The sequence below is a fragment of the Trichechus manatus genome, unplaced genomic scaffold, assembly GCF_000243295.1.
Source record: "Trichechus manatus latirostris isolate Lorelei unplaced genomic scaffold, TriManLat1.0 scaffold00065, whole genome shotgun sequence".
Classification (NCBI taxonomy): Eukaryota; Metazoa; Chordata; class Mammalia; order Sirenia; family Trichechidae; genus Trichechus; species Trichechus manatus.
The window spans coordinates 7,913,219-7,935,136 of NW_004444001.1; the positions used below are offsets into that span (position 1 = coordinate 7,913,219).

Sequence of the window (21,918 nt, forward strand, 5' to 3'; positions counted from 1 at the left end):
TCACCCAAGATACCACTTGTCTATTGCCTATTTAATATTCCCCCCCCACCCCTCCCATCCCTGGTAACCAACAAGAATTGTTACATTTTGCGTCAACACCATTTTTTAATGAAAGGGAGAAACAAATCACCAACTTCATATAGAAAGGGAAGACGCTCCAGATAAGTAAAGCACTACTGACGAAGAAGAACAACGTGGGAAGACTAACACTACTTGATTTTAGAACCCAATTCCCCAAAAGACTTCCCCAAGATCCCAGATTCAGGAGATTGAGGAGGAATAACGAGAACTCCAGGCTCCAGACACTCAAGTCAGTGTCCTTTCCACTCCACCATCAGTCTCTCCATTAATCCAAATGAGCATACTTTGTCCCACTGGGCTGACATGTACTTTCTAAATCTACCTTTGTCCCAGTCAAACCCATTCTTTTAGCACATGACGAGGGATTACCAAAGCATACAGAACTAGTTAAAATGAAAATTTCTAAACCTTCCAGGAGAAGGAAAGCAAGCTCACCTTGACCTCCGCAGCAGATGGCTGAGTTGGGGGCCTGGCTCTTGGGGCTTCTCCTGCAGCCGGCCAGTCATGCTGCTCTCATGCTGCTGGACAGGTGGGAAGACGAGACCTGGTTCTGTGGGGAGGGAGAAGGAAAAGGTTACTTCTTTATTGCCTGCTCCTGGCTCTCCATCATCAGCCTGCATAGGACACTACCCAGAAGCCCAGGGAGATGCTTAGGCTGGCCTCGCCCCATCATGTAACTGGGAAGCAGGCAGGCACGCGTTCAATAAATGTTTCCCAAACCCGACAACGTGCCAGGCATGGCACTGAGGAGTGAGGCTACGAGGATCAATTATACACAGTCCCTGCTCTAAAGACAGTCTAGCAGGAGAAAGAGACATACATGTGTTTCATTACAGTATAATTCAGTCAGTGCTATGGTTTCCCAAAATTCATTCAACAGCCTACCTATCCCACAGGGAGCTAAGGCAATTTACAAGTGCACACTGCGTCTCAGATTATTTGTGATGAAGAACGAGTTTTTTATTTTTTTAACTTCCAATCCATTACAGATGAACACTTTGGAAAATAAAAATGAATTGCTAGAAAAATGAAATGAAAAAGATTCATACAAAATACAAGCCTATACTTCATTATTTGATACAACAGAAAGCTCTGTCATATCTGTACGAAAGTTTCTAAGTACTGACTATTAATTTCTGTACTTCTCTTGTGGACCAGTACAGTTTGCAGACCAGCATCGTTCCACAGACTGCATTTTGAGTTGTTGTTGTGTGCTGTCTAGTCGATTCTGACTCAGCGATCCTATAGGACAGACTAGAACTGCCCCATAGGGCTTGCTAGGCTGCAATCTTTATGGGAGTAGATCGCCAGGTCTTTTCTCCCGCAAAGCTATTGGGTGGGTTTGAATCGCCAAACTTTCAGTTAAGAGGCAAGTACCTAACCATTGCGCCACCAGCAGGGCCGGATTAAGGCATGTGAGCGCCCTAAACACTGACAATCTGTGATGCCCCCTGCTCTGCATACTCATGCATTTGAACAGAACATGTGAGTTATACACACACACACACACACACACACACACACACACACACACAGGTCTCAGCTATCCATGATGTAACTTCTTTTCAAATGTAACTATAATATTAGCAATTGAACATGAAAGCGGTGTATGACATTCTAGCAGAATAAGATGAACTGGATTATAAAATTTTTAGTGGATGCGGGGTAGTAAGGTTTTTACTATACACCACATCTTCTACAAAAAGAATATTCCACATATTCTACAACGAAGAAAATGAGTCAGTGAACTTAGTTGTTTCAACAATCAATGTAAAGTTCTGTTGATCTCCCACAATGAAAAATTGACTTTCACCAATTTTGCTTTAAACGGCTCTTACTTCAGTTTTGATGCTTGTTTTGTAATAAATGCTATAACTATAAATGAACCAATGAAAAGATGTCATAAAAGAAAATTTAATGATCAAAAAACAAATATTACAACAAATTACTATATTTTATTTTTAGATAGATCTTTCACCTCTAATATGTTATAATTAAAAACATTTCTTTTCTTTGCCTTACAAATTCTTCAACGATTTTGTCACAATTAAGCTGCTGAACAATATCTACTTCCATACATAATAAGAATGATGAATCGAGTCTTTCTCGAACCACTGTTGTACGCCGAGGGTTTCTGAGTCTCTTTAGGAAAGAAAATGAGCCTCTGTTGTGCATTTTGTTATCGCTAAAGTTACGAATATGTGTAAAGCAATTTCAACATTGGGAAATAAGAGTTGTATTTTATCTTCTATTATGGAATCATACATGACTACATGAGTAAAATTTGTCTTTCCTGAATCTGTAAACTTTGTTCTTATGTAAGAATGAAATTGTGCTTCTCTGTAAAGTTTGTATTTAAGTCATCGGGATAAGCCTGAACTAATTTCTTGGATGTCTTCGTGCATTCTTCATCAGGTATACCCACACTGTTTTAAGAAGGAAATCTATTTGAAACAAATTCATACACTTTCACCTTTTCTGTTCATGCAAGATTCAAGTGTGTCAATGACGGTATAGTATGTGGTTATGCGAAATTGATCTCTGGCACCCAGTGATACTTCTGGAGCACTTCTGTCATTTATTTGTTTCTAATACTTCTGTGACAGTGAACTGCTTGATAATCAGTAACTGGCAGTATTTGTTTTGTTGTGTTTTCAAAATCTTCTCTTACATTATGTAAATACCCTGTTAATGACTGCTAGAGATTTGTGCATGTCTTTAAATTTCCTTCTGAATCTTGGAGAACTTGTCTGATGAAAATGCTGCAATATATTGTTCCACAAAACAAACATAAATACATACTCAAGTGTTTGCATTTTGTTGGTGATGTTTACAGCTTCTCATTTGGTATTTCCTTTTTGTGTCTTGTCTTCAGTAATATTTTCTAAGGCATCTACAATCTGAGTGTACGATTCCAGAATTGCACTTATTGCTACAGCATGCACTTTCCAATGTGTATTAGAAAGACATTTTAATAGTCGATCATTGCCTAAATATGTTTTAAGAACTGCCCATCAGTGAGCAGAAGTACAGAGTAACTGAACAGTAGAAAAAAATTTAACTACTTCTGGACAACAACCTACCTCCTACAAGATTATAAGTGAATGCGCAGCATGTGGTATGAAAATGGCATATTATGTTCTAAAATTTTCCGTTGCACACTTTTATAATACCCTGACATACTGGCAGCATTGTCATAGGACTGGCCTCTGCACTTAGAAAACCAAATTTGCAAACTTCACATAAATAGTGAAATTCTTGACCTGCAATTTCTTCACCAGTGTGTTAGTTATCTAGCGTTGCCATAACAGATTGCTGCCACAAGCGGATGGTTTTAACAAACAGAAATTTATTCTTTCACAGTCTAGGAGACTAGAAGTCTAAATTCAGGGTGCCAGCTCCAGGGGAAGACTTACTCTCTGTTGGCTCTAGGGGAAGGTTCTTGTCCTGTGTCTAGGAGCTTCTCAGCACAGGGATACTGGGTCCAAAGGGCACGCTCCCCTCCTGGTTCATCATTCTTGGTGGTAGGAGGTCCCCCTGTCTCTCTGCTTGCTTCTCTCTTTCATATCTCAAAAGAGACTGACTCAAGATACAACCTAATCCTGTAGACTGAGTCCTGCCTCATTAACATAGCTGCCTTGAATCCTGCCTCATTAACATCATAGAGGTAGGACTTACAACACATAGGAAAATCATATCAGATGACAAAATGGTGGACAATCACACAATACTGGGAATCATGCCCTAGCCAAGTTGACACACATTTTTGGGGGACACAATTTAATCTATGCCTACCAGTATGACTTTTTAAGCAAGCAAATGTGATAAATCGCTCAACAGGTTTTCCTTCTGTTAGAGATACGTATCTTAAAGTGATACTTAGCTGATCTTATGAGGAAGATCAGGAGTGGAATCCACAAGCTGAAATACTGAACTACACTTATGTCGCTGAAAATAGCTGATTGAACTTGATCACTTATTAAGTTTATTATTTCTTCACATGTTGTTTTAGACATATATGATAGGTTGCTCTTTCCGGTTACCATATTTTGAGATGTGACCTGCTAAAAATGGATCAAACTGAGCAACAAGCTCAAGTAAACTCCCAAAATTTCCATTTTGCGGGAACACAAACACTTCAGTTCTTCCTCGAAAAGACAGTCCATGTTCAGCGATTGTTATAATGACAGCCACAACGTGTTGCAAAGCAACTTTCCAATACTGACATTCATTAGTGTTTCCAGTTCATGAGTTAAGCCAAAACCATGTCTTCAGTTTAAATATGACAACATATGTGAATCGAACTGTCTTCATGTTTATCAATCATATTCGAGTTGTGCCAAGTGTTAAATCCATCCATAGCAAATCGAGAATTAAATGGTTTAGGACTGAAGAGTCTGCAAACAAAACAATACACAGAGCCAACCGATGGAGAATACAGTAGCCACTCTCTCTTATAATTTTCACCATTAGCTGGCTATAGAACCTTGTTTGTTTACCATCTAGTATTAAAAAAAATATATATATATATATTTATGGTACTTTAGATGAAGGTTTACAGAGCAAACTGGCTTCTCATTAAACAATTAATATACATATTGTTTTCTGACATTTGTTGCCAATCTCACATGTCAACACTCTCCCCTTCTTGACCTCAGGTTCCCCATTTCCAGCTTTCCTGTCCCCTCCTGCCTTCTTGTTCTTGCCCCTACCACCCAGAAATTTTAAACACAAATTTTCAAATGGTCCACTGTGATGCTGACAATCACTTAGCCGTCTTTTAATCCAGTAATTTGCATCGTTAGAAGAAAAATTATTCCACAAAGCAGGATCTGCATTTCTGTTATTTACAGGGTCTGCAGGTGCGACAATTTCAGATTCTAAAATAGTTTCACTTTCTACATCATTATTAACTTTTTTACTACAGCAAGGAATGAATGCAGAATTTGGAACAAATCCTGTTACATTTGTATTGCTATTAGTAATTTCAGCACTAGCTGTACTGGTAAAACGATTTGCACCCATTAAATTTGAGCGTTCAACGGAAGAACTCTCTTCTGATTACATTTTAAAAAGGAAGTTAATTTTGGAATTGTCTTTGGGGATTCACAAATCTTTTTATTTCCTTCAAGCTTTTGTTTTTGTGCTTCACTCAGTTCTTGCCATTTCATTTTACCTGGATACTGAATTCTGTCACTTTTTAAATTTGGTTTTACTGTCACAAATAAATTTGAATAATTGAAAGTAAATAAAATTTATAACCCAAAACCAAACTCATTGCCGTCAGGCTGATTCTGACTCATTCCGACTCGTTACAAGGCTGTAAATCTCTATCGAAGCAGACTGCCACATCTTTCTCCCGCAGGGCCACTGGTGGCTTTGAACTGCTGACTTTTCAGTTAGCAGTCAATCGCTTTAACCACTGTGCCACCAGGGCTCCTTAAAATTTTTTAAAACAAGTAAAATTTATAAAATAAAACTTACATTCGAATTTGGGTGTTAACATGAAAATTTATATTTGAAAATTAGTAAGTAAAAAAAAATTGATTTGGAACATGTAATTTTGTTCTTTAGGTCTGAGACAGTCAAAAGAAATAGTACTTACAAGGCAGTCGGAAATAATTTCATTCGTTTGTTGTATGATGTTTGTTGGTGGGCCTTTGGCAGATCTCCATGAGGGCTTCTCATCTTGAAATAATACTTAAAAACTCGCGCATTCAATTTCCGTCCTTGGATGCTACACCTCCATAGTTCGTTGGCCTAGTGCTGATACTCAGTGGGGGCTAGAGCAACTGCAAAGAGCATGATACAAATACAAGGGTATGCTCAATCTGAAGTTGCGTTTTGGTTCGTTTTGTGGAGGACCAGATACACCACAAGTCACATGATTATAAAGCCGCTGGCACATTCTCTTGTGGTTGATAGGAGAGTACTACATGTGAGGTTATACTCCATCAGTCCGACATGAAAAGGAACATATAATTGTCGTCGTATACAACATTTCCAAAGTGGTGTTAATTTCATTTTGTGCCCCGCCAGCTCCCTTCCACTGTGGCGCTTGCTTTTCCTTACATTCTATCTGCTTGGCATCTCTAGGTCTTTGCTCTGGACAAGGGTGTTCCTGTTTTATTGTGTCCTAAGCACGTGTTTGTCTTGTTTATTGAGTAATCTATCCCTGGCCACCAGGGCTTGTACTGCTGTATAGAGAGGTTTGTACAGAGCGCAATATTCTTAAGATGCCTGGCTAATCAATCTCTTTGTCTAGAGAAGGTGGCTAAAAGTGAAAATGTTTCCCAATTTACTCTCTGGACTACAAAATGTTCTCCAGGAGGAAGAATGATGGCAGGGACTTTGTTTTGGAAGGTGTGGCTTTGGGTTACCTGGAGAGAGGTGGTGGCACCAACTTGCCAGGCTCAGGTAACAGAATGAGGCTCACCAAACCTGGTCTAAAGCTGTGCCGGGAGCCCTGTCTGGTTCCGCCTTGAACTTCCCAACCCTAAATATGGCAACCCTGGCCTAGGAGGCCTCCCTGAATGAGAAGAACAAAGAGTCATCTACCAGAATGAACTGGGACATTCTAGAAAATAAATCATTTTCAAAATGTCAGGAGGGCTGCTGGTGTTCATTCCTACTATTCAATGCTTTTAAAAATGATTTTTTTTTAAAAATTGAGAAATCCTTTGTCTGTGACAGCTAGCTCCAAAAAAGCCTTTAAATGCCTACTGCCTTAATACTTCAGGGAGAGATTATAAGTCATTTTTACCTATTTGAATGTTTAAGAGAAAGCGCTCATTCCTCTAAACTCTCAGCTTTTAAGCAGTCCTTATTTTAAACCTTAGAAGATAATTCTGCAGAAGAAAAACTTCCTTTATCAAAGGCTTGGGTTTTCTTCCGCCTCCTAAATGCAAACACACACAGATTCATTCCCACCTTCAAACGCTAAATCATCTGCAATTTGGGAGTTTGTTGTTCATGAAATTCTAGCGATAAGCACATCATAAACATCCCTATAGCAACAGAATGTTTTTGAAGCGATGTCTGCAATGTTACCAAGATTGTATATCATTATCTCTGAATGCTGGCGAAGAGAAGGTTATAGGGAATAACTGTTTATGTACAAATAAGTCAATATAGTAACTGGCAACCTGAATAGCAGACCTTACCAAGGAGCTAAACCATGGCATGGAATCAGAAGTAGGAATGCACTTCATCCCGTTTCCATGAATAAATACGCCATCCTTACACTTAACATATAAAAATAACTCTCCAAGCTCCCCCGCAGCAGCAGGAGTCCTTGGAACTGCTTGTCTCATGGGCAAGAGCTATACTTAGACAACCACACTGTTGTCGTTAGCCGCCATAAAGAAGGCTCCCGACTCATGGTGACCCCATGAGATTGGACCACTGTAATCCATACAATTTTCATTGGCTGATTTTCATAAGTATATCACCAGGCCCTTCCTCCTCGTCCATCTTAGTCTGGAAGCACTGCTGAAACTTGTTCAGCATCATAGTAACATGCAAGCCTCCACTGACAGATGAGTGGTGGCTGTGCTTGAGATATACCAATTGGAAATCCAACCTAGGTCTCCAGCATGGGAGGTGAGAATTCTACCACTGAACCACCACTAGACAACCACATATTCAACGTTTATTGATCATCCTATATGTCAGACAATGGGCTAACCTCTAGGATTCTAAAGATGGGCTCTTCTTTAAAGAGGTTGAAGAGAGATACAGTAACAGGTAATTACAATTTCTCTTCCCTGTTAAGAAGAGACTATTGGTTGGAGTTAAGGGAAAGGAAATGAAGTTAACGAACTCCATCTATCCATTTATTCAACAATCCATTCACCCATCCAATGCTGGCTGGGTGCTCAGCACGTACCAGGCAAGTGCAAGGCACTAGACATTCAGCAGCTGAGTGAGACCAATGTGGTCCCTGCCCTCATGGAGTTTATAGTCTAGTGGGGGAAACCAAAGTTAAAAAATTAGGACTAACTGTAATGATTTGCTCTAAAGAAGTATGGCTACTGCTATAATGGCATGTGACAGGGGGCAGACCAGTATGGAAAGAAGTCAGTAGTGGTGTCCCTAAGGAATTCATCTTTAATCTGAGCACCAAGAATAAATTACTGAAGCAAAGTAGGGAGGGCAGAAAACAAAGAATAGGAAGAAAGGGTGCTGCAGGCACAATGAACAGCTGTGCAAAGGTCCTGTGGCAGGAAGGAGTGTGTGGCAAGAGTAATCAATTGGATGAGAAATCTCAGGAGGCTCCTAATGTGCACCAAATAGGTTCTTGACCTAAGACTGGGCTCCAATCACTGTGGTAATCAAGGCAGGCATTAAAGACGTGCAGTTAAAAAAAAAAAAAAGTCTAACAAGTTACCTAGGACAACACAGGAACATAATGTGCATATCTGCTAAATTCTCCCTCTTTCTAAGTGGTGGAAGACATCCAAATTGGGGCCATTTTGCCCTCCTTCCCAATTTATAACACGTTTTAGAACTCTTACCTACTTTTCTCTGCAACAATGGTAACTTGGTTAAATTCAGTTTGGCCGGTGGTAAAATTAGTCGGTAAACTCTGACATAAGGCTGACAGTGAGAGTGGGTTTTGGGACATGGACAAGCATTGTATTATTAAAATTACTGTTGGAGAGCCCTGATGATGCAGGTTACTTTAAGGAAGGCCATACAATTTCACGCTTTGGAGAACATGAGCTTTGGAGCCAAGCAGACCTGGGATCAAATTTGGCCCCACCACCTCACTGGTCGGGGTTAGCCGTGTCCTCTTGGCCAGGGGTGTCATGGAGATCAGTAAGAACATAGATCCTACACGGAGCACACTGCCTGCCTCCCAAAGGGCCCTGGATAAATGGCGGCTGTTACTATCACTACATACCAGTGAATGGGGACCATCATGCCCCTCCCTCAATTGGAATCCATGAAACTGCCTCCCAGCTGGTACTGGGGCTGCAGGGCTGCTTTGCAAAGGCCCAGGGGTCAGCCATCAGGGTCCTGCTGACTCACCGTTTCCTGGTCTGTATCCTTATGGGACCCCAGCCAGTGTGCTAGGAGATTCCAGTAGCAAGTCCCACTCCTCACCAGAACCAACCCTCACTGAGTCATGCCACACCCCGCTGCCCAAGGCTTAATAACCTCCCCAGGACACTCCAGATACCCAGGAGCTCAGGGCCAGAAGCCAGCAAACCTGGGTTCCAGTTCCAACTCCACTGCCAATGACTGGGGCCCTCCTGGGAAAAGTGCCAAATCTCAAATGGCAGAGGAAGTAGAACAGGTGCCACATCTGGAAACCTAATACAAGCCCCACATGGTGCTAGGATCACCTGGACAGCACCTCTCATATCTACAACAATCCTGTGTGCCGGTATCACCATTTTATAAGTGAAGAAACTGAGGTCCAGTGACTTGCCCAAAGCCGCACAACTGTGAGTGGCAGGGTCAGGACTTGAAGCACCAAAGCTTCAAGTTTCCTCTTTACCCCATAACCACACCGCCTCAAAAACCAAACCAAACCCCTGCCGTAGAGTTGATTCCGACTCATAGCGACCCTACAGGACAGAGCAGAATTGCCCTATAGGGTTTCCAAGAAGTGGCCAGGGGATTCGAGCTGTTGAGCTCTTGGTTAGCAACCGAGCTTTTAATCACTGTGCCACCAGGGCTCCAACTCCTTGACAAAACTGAAAAAAACCAAAATGCATCGTCATGGAGTCGATTCAGACTCAGCTACCCTACAGGACAGAGCAGAACTGCCCCATAGGATTTGTAAGGCTGTAAACCTTTATGGAAGCAGACACCACATCTTTCTCCTGCGGAGAGCCTGGTGAGTTCGAAACCCCGACCTTTCGGTTAGCAGCAGAGTGCTTAACCACTGTGCTACCAGGGCTCCCTCACACTGCCTCACAGGAAAGGAAATCTTACTTATGTCCTTCTCACATCACCAGTGAAGAAACTTTCCTGGAAGGTTGTGTGATTTTCCAAGGACCCACAGCCAGCAAACCACCAGACAGAGCCAGAATCTGTACGTCTGGAAGCTCATTCCACTATCCTGTGCGGCTCTCTGGGCCTCAGTTTCCCTTCTGCCCAATGCTGCCTTATATACCACACTGTTATTAGAGTTAAGGGGGAATGCAGAGTTAAGTCTTGGAAAGGAAGAAAATCTAATATACAGAAACAAGCACTTTATATGGGTCTCTACAAAGCCTCAAGACGAAGGGCTCTTCTCAGTCACAAGGTGGCTGAAATGAAGAGAACAGCTCACATCCCACCAGGCAGGGGGAGAGGAATCCAGCCAGGGGCAGGAAGGGAACCCAGGATATAAACTATGGGCTTATGAAATGGGAAGCAGCAGGATCCAATGAAGTGTAAAGAACTCCCTCCATGCCACCCACATCAATTAGAAATTGGCATAGATTTTAAAAAGAAGGAAAAGAAGGAGGGGGAGGGGAAGGAAAATGGGGAAGAGAAGGAGGAGGAATTAACGTTGCAACAGGACCTACAGAGCATCTAAGAAAGAGTGCAGAGAGTTATCAGTTCAGTGAGAATCACAGACTACAGTCACCTGGAGGCCAACCATTCTGTCAAATTAGTTCTATGTAGAGACAATGGTGACCTGCAAGGAGACCTAACTTTCAACTGAGACATAACACCCAACAGCCAGGGAGGCCCAGAAGCGTTTCAGATGTAGGGCGGTCTCCATTCTCTCTCCAAATGTCTCTCCTCTTCTTTTGACATCCCACCCACACCCCCTAGGAGGTAAAGGGAAAAATAACTTCCGTGGGCTGGAGGAGGGGTCCTGTACAGACCATGTGAGACACAGGGGCCCACTTAATCAGGTCTTCATGCAGCTGCTCATTACAGAACACAGATGAACTGAAGGTGAACCTTTTAGATCAATATCAGAGAGCTTAAACATCAGGAGCATGTTAGATGGACTCATTGTGGGCCAACAATGGATGCCAGGCCACCGACCACTCTCCAGCCGCGTCTCAGGCCTCCCATTGCCTTGATCACAGCTTCAATCGGCTTGTCTTTCAGATCCTCAAACACTCCAAGCTCCTTCCCATGCCAGGGCCTTTGCACATGCTGTTCCCTCTGCCTGGGATGCTGTTCTACCAGCTCACCCCTCATTAACATTTACTCAGCTGTTGTGGATTGAATTGTGTTCCCCCCTGCCCAAAAGATATGTTGAATTCCTAACCCCTGTACCTGTGAGTGTAACTTTGTTTAGAAATAGGGGTTTTCTTTTGTTATCGGTTAAGTTAAATGAGGTCATACCGGAGTAGTGTGGGTTCAAATCCTAATTCCTTCTGAGTGGTGACATAGAAACGGAGTTAGGGGCAGGGAGGGGAAAGACAGATGCCACGTGATGACAGAGGCAGGTGCATCTATAAGCAGGAAAGGAATGCCAAGGATCGCCTGCAGAAGCCCCCAGAACCTTAGGAGAGATGCGTGGAACAGCTCCTCTCTCAAAGCCCCCAGAAGCAACAGACACAGCCGACATCCTGACTTGAACTTCCAGCCTCCATAACTGTGAGTTAACAAACTTCTGTTCTTTCAAGTCACACACTTTGTGGTATTCTGTTCGGAAATGAAGGCATCATCTTTCAGGCTATAGCTTCAACGAGATTTCTCGCACCCTCTAGACAGTTCAGTGTTCAGCAGCACTTATCATAGTTATAATTAATTATGTGATTAATGAGTTGGTCTCCCCATTCAGACTGAAAGCCCTACAATGGCCATGTCTGTTTTTCCACCGTCACGCACGGTCTAGCGCAGCACAGCGCTTAATATTCATTGTACACTGGAATCACCTTTGGAGCTTTAAAAAACATGGGTGCCTGGGCTCCACCCCAAACCTATTAAACAAGAATGTTTAAAATCTCACCAGGTGATTGCTATGTTAGACCAACGTTGAGAACCACTGACTTAGAGAAAAGGCCCTGGGTGCTGGGCTTATGTCCTAGAGCAATCTTGAAGTGGGGCTCAGGAAGTTACAGCAGGACCTTGCTCCCTTTTCTTGTGCATACAATGTATCCCTTAAATGTTGTTTTCCACCCTAGAGATTAATGTTTAGGAAATTCTGGAAAAAGGAAACAAAATCCTATTAAGAGGAAGACTAGTGCTTTCATTAAGTGTCCCCATGCAGCCCCTCAGCACCACATCTCTTGTCCTCTGAATCTCCTTTATCACCTTTATCCTCAGAGCCCTAGGATTAACCTGATGTGTTCCTGAAATACACTTAAACATTTGGTGTAAACCCTCCTAATTGTTAATTTTAAAGAGGCCCAGCTATACCGCATAGTTGTTGTTGTTCGGCGGTGTGCAGTCAGTTCTGACTCACAGCGACCCCACGTACAACAGAACAAACCACTGCCCGGTCCTGCGCCATCCTCACAATCGCTGTCATGCTTGAGCCCACTGTTGCAGCCACTGTGTCAGTCCATCTCGTTGAGGGTCTTCCTCTTTTTCGCTGATCCTCTACCTTACCAAGCATGATGTCCTTTTCCAAGGACTGGTCCCTCCTCTAACATGTCCAAAGTATGTGAGACAATGTCTCGCCATCTTTGCTTCTAAGGAACATTCGGACTGTACTTCTTCCAAGACAGATCTGTTCGTTCTTCTGGCAGTCCATGGTATATTCAATACACAGAAGAATGTGAAATTTCACATTAAATTTTATTAAAACAGGCAAGTTCAAAGCCAGTTTGTGCTGGAACAGGCCCTCCAAGCCAGCCACACATCCTAGAGGCACTGGTGAGGGGGGAGCTCACTTGTGAAGGTGGGTCACGTGGCCTGGCAAGCCCAGAGAGAGCTGTCCCTACCAACTCAGTTACCCTTACTAGGGGGACAGGGTGAGTGTCTTAGTTATCTAGCACTGCTATAATAGAAATATTACAAGTGAGTGGCTTTAACAAATAGAAATTTATTCTCTCACAGTTTAGGAGGCTAGAAGTCTGAATTCAGGCCACTGGCTCTAGGGGAAGGCTTTCTCTCGCTGTTGGCTCTGGGGGAAGTTCCTTGTCTCTCTTCAACTTCTGCTCCTTCGGTTCCTTAGTGATCTCCCTGTGGCTTGGCATCTATTTCCCTCCATCTCTACTGGCTTGCTTAATATGCTTTATATTGCTTCATTAACATGACTATGAAAATCCATTCCCAAATAGGATTATAGCCACAGGTATAGGGGTTAGGATTTACAACACATATTTTTTTTTGCGGGGGGGGGGGGAACGACACAATTTAATCCATTACAAGGAGGGTGTGTGAAAAATAATCCAATCACTATTAAAACAGTCCATGAAATTGCAGCTTCAATTCCCTGATAGGTTTTGCCAGTGCAACAGAAGTATTGCTCCACCCAATTCCCTGTGAAGAGCAGACTTTCACTTAACTAACTGTAGGGCATGCAGTGGTTCTCCAACTTTAGTGTCCACAAGGACCACCCAGGACTTCGGTAAGATGTTAAGAATGAAGCCTCCCTTCATACCTACTAGACTGGCCATTAAAACACAAAAACCATGGAAAATAACAGGTGTTGGTGAAGATGTGGAACAATTGGAATCCTCGTGCATTGCAGGCGGGAATGTAAAATGGTGCAGCCGCTGTAGAAAAGTTTGGCGGTACCTCAAAAAGATAAACATAGAACTACCACATGACCCAGCAATCCCAATCTGAGGTATATACCCAAAAGAACTGAAAGCAATGACTCAAGCTGACACATGTACACCAACGTTCATTGCAGCTCTATTCACAACGGCCAAAAGGTGGAAACAACCCAAATGCCCATCAACAGATGAATGAATAAACAAAATGTGGTATATCCATACAATGGAATAATACTCAGTCATAAAAAGGAACAGAGTTCGGATACATGCTACCACAGGGATGAACTTTGAAAACATTATGCTGAGTGAAATAAGCCAGACACAAGAGGACAAATATTGGATGATTCCATTTATATGAAACATCCAAACTAAACCAAAGCCCACTGCCATTGAGTTGATTCCAACTCATAGCGACCCTACAGGACAGCGTAGATCTGCCCCACAGGGTTCCCAAGGAGCAGCTGGTGGATTTGAGCTGTGGACCTTTTGGTTAGCAGCCAAGCTCTTAACCATTGAGCCACCAGGGCTCCATGAAAAATTCCAAATAGGTAAATCTATAGAAAAAACAGAAAGTAGATTAGCGGCTGCCAGGGGCTGAGCGAAGGGAGAAATGGGGTGTGGCTGCTTCATGGACACAGGGTTTCCTTCTGGGTTAATGAAAATATTCTAGAACTAGACTGTGGTGAAGGTTGCACAATATTGTTAATATACTAAATGCTATTGGATTGTACACTTTAAAATGGTTAAAAAGTCAATTTTATTTTAAGTGAATTTTACCTCAATAAAAATAAAATAATAAAAAAAGAATAAGCTTCCTGGGCTCCACAATGAGAGATTCTGACTCAGCAAGTCTGGGCTGGGGTCTGGAAAACTACATTTTAAAAAACCACCTGGGTGATTTTTGAGATGGGACGGCCTTAAAAGCAGAGGTGATTTGTGTAAACTATGCCTTTAATTAATTATTTTTGTTGTGCTTTATGTGAAAGTTTAGAGAGCAAATTAGTTTCTGATTAGACAGTTAATATAAAAATTGTTTTTGTGACATTGGTGGCCAACCCTGTGATGTGTCAACCCTCCCTTTCTCCATCCCAGGTTCCCTGTTTCCATCTGTCCAGTTTTCCTGCTCCCTCCTGCCTTCTAGTCTTTGCTTTTGGGCTGGTGTGCCCATTAGCCTCGTACACATGATTTAACTACAAAGCACGTTCTTTACGCATGTTATTGTTGGCTCTATAGACCTGTCTAATCTTTGGCTTATGCCTTTGTTTTAGATGAACCAATAACTGCTGCTATTTATTGAGTGCCAAGTATGCGCCAGGCAGTAGGCTTGGTGCGTTCCAATACACGATCTCAGAATCAGACTGCAAGGTAGTAATCATCATTCTTTTTTTTTTTTTTACACATGAGGAGATTGAGGCTCAGAAAGGTTGAGTAAGTTGCCCAGGGCATACAGCTGATTACCAATGGATCCAGTATTCTAATCAATCTCCCTCTAACTCCACAGCCTATCTTTTTACCATAACCTTCACTATGCCGCCATGTCCTCTAACAAGCTCACCCAGGCAGCAGAAATGTCATTTTTTCTGCAATATGTGAAAAAGTGTTTTTTATGTTAGAGACTTTGATTGTCTTACTTACAGTGTGATCCTCAGGCCAGCAGCTTCAGGAACTTATAAGAAATGCAGATTATTGGGCCTCACCCCAGATCTCTGAACCAGCATCTTCTATCCCCAGAGGATTTGTGTGTACATTAAGGTATGAGACATACTCATCTCTCTGGAGCTGTGCTGCCCAATATAATAGCCACTAGCTGCTATTTAAATTTAAATTAAGATTAAATAAGCATGAAATTCAGTTCTTTAGTCTCACTAGCCACTTTTCAAGTGCTCTATAGTCACACGGGACTGATGGCTACTGTATTGGACAGCACAGAAGAGAACATTTTCATCATCACGGAACATTCTCTTGGACAGCGCTGAGCAGGGTTTGTCAGCCTCAATACTATGTGCATTTTGGGCTGGATAATTCTTTGTTGTGGGGGCTTCCTGTGCATGGTAGTGCAGTAGCTCTCAACGTGGGGTGATTTTGCTCCCCAAGGCACACTTGGCAATGTCTGGAGATATTTTTCGTTGTCACAACTGGGGGGCTCTGCTGGCATCTAGTGGGTAGAGGCTCTACTGGCATCTAGTGGGTATAATCACAGAACAACTCCCACAACAAAGAATTATCTGGCCCAGTATGTCAGTAGAGCCGACGTTGAGAGGCCCTGCTCTAGAGTAATCAAGAAAACATGGCCAATCTCAGTAATACCGACAGCAGGAGACTCAGGAGACCAAAGTGCCACTCCTCCCCTTTGCCAAATTCAGAACCCCGAAAAGCTGCTGTCTGAGCAAACAGGTGTCGAGTTTTGCCAAGGCTGCAGAGTGAGAAATCCTGGTTTCCAGAACAAACCTACAGGCTCCTTGCTAAGATGAAGTCCCTATAGTTCAAATTCCAAGGGCAGGGAAGAAAGAAATTCATTTTTGGCATTGACATTTGGAATGTGGTTTCAGAGTCTACACAGAAACCATGACCTGCTTGTTGGTAGATTCAATCATTCATTCATTCACTGAGCACCTCCTATGTGCCAGGCCCTGTTCTAGTGTTGGAAACACAGCAGTGAAGACGAACTAGTTCCTTGCCCTTGTGGAGGTGACATTCCAGGGGAGGAGACTCACAGTAGGCAAGTAAACAGACATAAAGGAGCCTAGTGGTAAGAGTTATGAGAAAAAATAAAGCAGAATAAGGGAACAGAAGAGCAATGGGGATGGTTGGGGTCTATTGAGGAAGGGTGACTAGGGAAGGTGTCTCAGAAAAGGTGACATTTGGGCAGAGACATGAGTGAACTGAGATTGAGCCAGGTGACTCAAGGAGAGAAGACAGTCCCAGACACAGGTAACCTTCTGCAGGGCGAGCTTGGTGTGACCTACGAACTTACAAAGGCAGCGTGATGGACAAGGGAAAGAGGACTGGCAGAGGCCAGACTGCATGGGGCCTCAAGGATACAGGGACCTACCACTGAGGACTCTGAACGGGGAGAGATGGGGTTTGATTAACTTTTCATGTGGAGGAGAAACTACAGGAGGACATGAGTCGAAAAAGGGTATCAGTTATGAGGCTGCTGTAGTATTCCAGGTGAGGGATGATGATGGCTTAATATTATTAATCAATCAATTAATATTAATACTAGTTATCTACCCAGTTGATTCTATTATTATTATCTTAATTAATATAATTATTTTATTCTATAGTATAGAACATATTCCATAGTATTCTAATTAACATTAATCTTCTATTTCATATATATCATGGGTAGACCAAGTATCATGTTTCGGCTACTTCTATGTGAAAATGCATTCTGAATCTCAAAAGATCAACTTGAAATGTTTTCTATCCACCTCTGGTTTAAGTCAGGGACTGTGTGGCCTGGTGGAAGACACTGGGAAAGGGAGACGGGGGGGCTAGGGCAGGTTATCAAGAAGAAAAGGATGTATGCCTCGATCATCTCCTTTCCCCAAAGCCATCAGAAAAGAGGATTTGAGAGTCTTTCTCAACATAATTCTTCCAAGGATTGTTGGGCAGCAGATGGATGGGACTCAGATGCTCCATTCCAGATGGAACAGAAGGGAGAAGGCTGCTTATCCAGGAAGGATGGGATGGCACTGCAGCTTGTCCGAAGGAGACTGAAGTCTTTTGCAAAAGCAAAGGAGTCTCTACTTCTGGGGTTCTGAGGTATCAGGGCAACAAAGCATCATGGAAACAGCCACAGAGTCCACAGATTTAGGGTGGAATCACCCAGCTGTGCCTCTTACTAACTGCACAACACTGGGCATGTTACTGTATCTCCTGCCTCTCAGAATCGCTGTGCTGGATCAAATCAGGTGATGGCTGTGTGGAGGGTGAATGACAACTTCTAGTCCACATGCTTAAGTCTGGGCACCTGCACCGGCTGGAGTAGACAGGACCTAGCATCCTCCACATGCATGTGGGTTTGTGCTGTATTCACATCCAGTAGTACAGCTTTGAAGGAGTCCTGGTAGTACAACGGTTAAGTGCTTAGCTGCTGTTATAGATTGAATTGTGTCCCTCCAAAATGTCTGTCAACTTGGCAAGGCCATGATTCTCAGTACTGTGTGGCTGTCCTCCATTTTGTGATCTGATGTATTTATCCCTATGTGTTATAAATCCTAACCTCTAGGATGTTAATGAGGCAGGATTAGAGGCAGTCATGTTAATGAGGCAGGACTCAATCTACAGGATTAGGTTGTATCTTGAGTCAATCTCTTTTCAGATATAAAAGAGAGAAGCAAGCAGAAAACCCACCAAGAAATAAGCACTGGGATTGGAGCGCGTCCTTTGGACCTGGGTTTCCTGTGCTGAGAAGCTCCTAGACCAGGGGAGGATTGATGACAAGGACCTTCCCCCAGAACCAACAGAGACAACAGGCATTCCCCAGGAGCACCCTGAATTCAGACTTCCGGCCTCCTGGACGGTGAGAGAATAAACTCTATTTGTTAAAGCCATCCACTTGGGGTATTTCTGTTACAGCAGCACTAGATAACTAAGACAGCTGCTAACCCAAAGGTTTGCGGTTCAAACCCACCCAGTGGCTCTGCAGAAAAAAGACCAGGCAATCTTCTTCTGTAAAGACCACAGCCTAGAAAACCCTATGGTACAGTTCTACTCTGTCACACGTGGTTACTGCGAATCAGAATGGACTTGATGGTACCTATCAACAGTACAGCTTAACGTATGGAAAAAGGGCTTCCGTTTCATTAATTCATCTATTCAACACACATTCACTGAATCTTTGTGCCAGTGTGGTATCTGGAAGGAACAACTAGTAAGATGCAGCCTGTCACTCCAGGAAAACACGAGCAGTTGGGGAGACAGATATGAAATATCAATATTCACGTAATACTTGTCCCTTGGTGCCTGGTGGCCATTGCCTACATAGTTTTTGCACCTTTAGACTAAAGTCACCTGCCTTTTCGGACCTGCAATGCCTCCTCATCTACCTGCAGCTTGCAGAGTCGGCCCTGGGGGCAGTGTCCACTGTTCCTTTCCAGGCATGGCAAGTGGGCCTGGTCATTTCTGCAGAAGTAGAGAAAGACGGTAAGAAAAAGGCAGCCTGGCTGGGAGAAGCGTTTGCCTTTGGTCAGATCTTCCTCACAACCCCACTTCCTCTCTCTTGTGGGCTCAGCTCCAAGATATAAAGAAGACCACGCTGGGCCAGGGCCAGGACACCCACTCCTGACCTCCAGGTCGCCTGTGGCTCAGCATCTCTCCAGCACCTTCCAAGGAATGTCTTCAGGAGAAGGCCCCAGCTCTGAGTCATCTGCAGTGGAGAGGAGGCCTTGTAAAAATAACTCAAAGTACAAGGCTCTTGTATTCATTTTATTCATGATACAAAGAACAAAAAAGCAGGGCAGGAAGCAGAGGAGGGAAGTGTCGTTCACATCAGTTTTCTCCAAATGACAAGCAGCCAGGAACTTACTTGCTGAGCCTCATCTCTCTTGCTCTCCTTGGAGCGATTACATAAGCTGGAGAGAGGGTCTTCTTTCAACCTTCTCAATTCTCCCACCCCCTTCTTCTCTATCAGTCTCCTCCAAATCTGAGCATTCCCTGTAACCCTGACAGGATACAAACAGGTGCTCAGGTTATGCCCTCTCCTGAGAGGTCTGCCCTGGAATAGGAAATCCCCTTGAAGACTCAAGAGCCTCCTCCTAGTCCCCTGGGTGGGATTTCCAGCACCGTGACAATGTGAGGGAGAACCTGGAGGGCGGCTGCAGGGCTGGCTCAGGTCCCTGATGGCATACATGGTGTGGCTTCCTCAAAAGGCCCAAGATTTCAAAATGCTAGGACTTCCAGGCTGGGTGGCCTTGGGAACTTGCTTGGTCATATTCAGGGCATTCTGGGCTGCAAGAGGGGCAGCGCTGCCGACTCATGCCCACTCAGCTTTCTGGGGGACATGGTCTTTGGGGTCATGTGTAAGGACGGGGATTGTGAGATAAGGAGAGTTTGGAGAAAAGGAATGTTTTATATGCTTGGGGAGTGAAGGCCCAGTAAGGGGAGAAGCAATGGAAGAGACTGGGAGTGGGGGGAGATGAGAAATAAAAATGACCCTGTGTGGTGGGAGACAGGCAGAGGCGCGGCTGCAATGCTTTTACTCAGCACTTATTAAAACACAGCCCTTGACAGGGAGCCATCATAGCGGTGGTCCTGACCTCTCGTGGCTCGTAATTAAGAACAAACTAATAACTACTTTTAGACAAGTGTACAGACATATTGGGAAATAAAAGCCACAACTAAGGCATGCGAGGTATAAAGTCAGAAGTCTGGCTAATGCCAGTAACAGAAGAACTGTTAGCAAATTCATTGCTCTGTACTTTGTAAACACCCTTATTCATGAGAAAAAAAAGCTTTAGAGTATGAATCTACCCTGACTGCAGACTTTCATCAACAGAAGTCTCCTGCTTCAGAACAAAAAGCCAAGCTTACCCAATGCTTATAGACATCGACAGCTATGTAAGGGTAGAGGCCCTCACTAGTCTTGCAAAATGGAGCTCATTCATTCAAAAAGTATTTTTTGAGTGCCTGTTACGTGCTGGGTGGGCATTGTTCTAGGTGACTGGCATACAACAGTGACCAAAAAGACAAAACACTCTGCCCTCATGGAGTTTTCACTTTAATAGGGGGGAAACAGAAAATAAAAATAAATAATTAAAATAGTATGATAGATGATTACAGGGACTATGGATAAAACGCGAAACGGGGAGTGGTCAGGCAAGGCCTTAATGAGAAGGTGATATCTGAACAAAGACCTAAAGGAGGTAACTGAACCAAGCGAACATCTGGGGAAACAGCATTCCAGGCAAAGGAAATAGCAAGGGCAAAGGGCCTGGGGCAGGAACATGCCTGGTGTAACTCAGGAACTACAAGAAGGATGGTGGGGCTGGAACAGAGAGAATGAGGGGGAAAGTAGTGGGAAATGAGGTCAGACAGATACTAAGGATAGTTAAAAAACAAACCAAGTAGGGGATATGATAGGAGTCCTGGTGGCTCAAACAGTTAAGCACTCAGCTGTTAACAATAAGGTTGGCGGTTAGAACCCACCCAGTGGCTCCATGGGAGAAAGACCTGGAGGTCTGCTTCTGTAAAGATTACTGCCAAGAAAACCCTGTGTGGCAGTTCTACTCTGTTACGTGGAGTCTCTATGAGTCAGAATCGACTTGACAGTACCCAGCAACAAGGGAAATCTGACAACGTAACTGGGTTGGTCAGGTAGGGCGCTCAGGAAAGGCCTTGGTAAGAAGGTGTCAGTTGAGCTGAGACCTACATGACTAGCATGTGAAGATCTGAGAAGAGAACATTCCAAGCAATGGGAACAGCTAATACAATGGCCCTTTGGTTCTGCGGTAGAAATATGTCTGAGTGTAGCAGGTACATAGTGGGTGGGATGGGGCAGAGGTGTGGCAGGAGAGGGCGCCCCATTGTGTACTGTAGTGGTTCTCAACCTAGAGCAATTTTGTCCTACAGGGGACATCTGGTAAAGTCTAGAGGTATTTTTAATCATTACAACTATGGGATCCTCCTAGCATCTAGTGGGTAGAGGCCAGGGATGCTGCTAAACATCCTACAATGCACATGAAAGCCCCAACAACAAAGAATTATCTGGTCCAAAATGTCAATAGGGCCGAGACTGAGAAAATTTGGGGGAAGGCCTTGCAAGCCATGGTAAGAAGTTTGTGTGTCGACAGAAGCACAACTTGTGGACTTACTAATGCCTTGTGCCTGTCAGCGTTTGGTCTGTACACGTGACAAAATCTATCACGTGGTCTGGGTCCAGAGCACATGTGCTGGGATGAAAAAAAGGGCACTAGCAATGGCTCTCAGAGCACAGGAGCAAGGCTGGCGTTGAGAGGGCACTCCTGGAACAGAGACATGGGAGGTCAAATGCGGAGACATCATGAAAGCCTCTTCAAGCAGCTGATGTCCCTGAAGAGTTAAAGTGAAGTCCTGGGTTGGGAGAGGGGAGGAAACCTGTCACAGTAAAGGTGCCAAGGGCCGGAGAATGCCATCCATCAATGGAGGCGCTGGATGAGGCCAGTGTGTCAACAGCTGAGGGCCCAAGAGCAAACATGGGCTAAAAAGTGGGGACTTAGGTGGGGGA

At 43.7% G+C, this 21,918-nt stretch overlaps 1 protein-coding gene across 1 annotated transcript in view; it reads right to left on the bottom strand.

The window, feature by feature from the left end:
• TRERF1 (transcriptional regulating factor 1) overlaps positions 1 to 9,762 on the bottom strand; it is a 93,914-nt gene extending 84,152 nt beyond the window's left edge. The window contains exons 1-2 of the mRNA XM_023734205.1: positions 5,687 to 9,762; positions 517 to 631 (exon numbers count right to left, since the gene is read on the bottom strand). The gene's annotated coding sequence lies outside the window, so the exon portion shown is untranslated. The remainder of the gene's footprint in view (positions 1 to 516; positions 632 to 5,686) is intronic.
• Between the last annotated feature and the right edge of the window lie 12,156 nt (positions 9,763 to 21,918).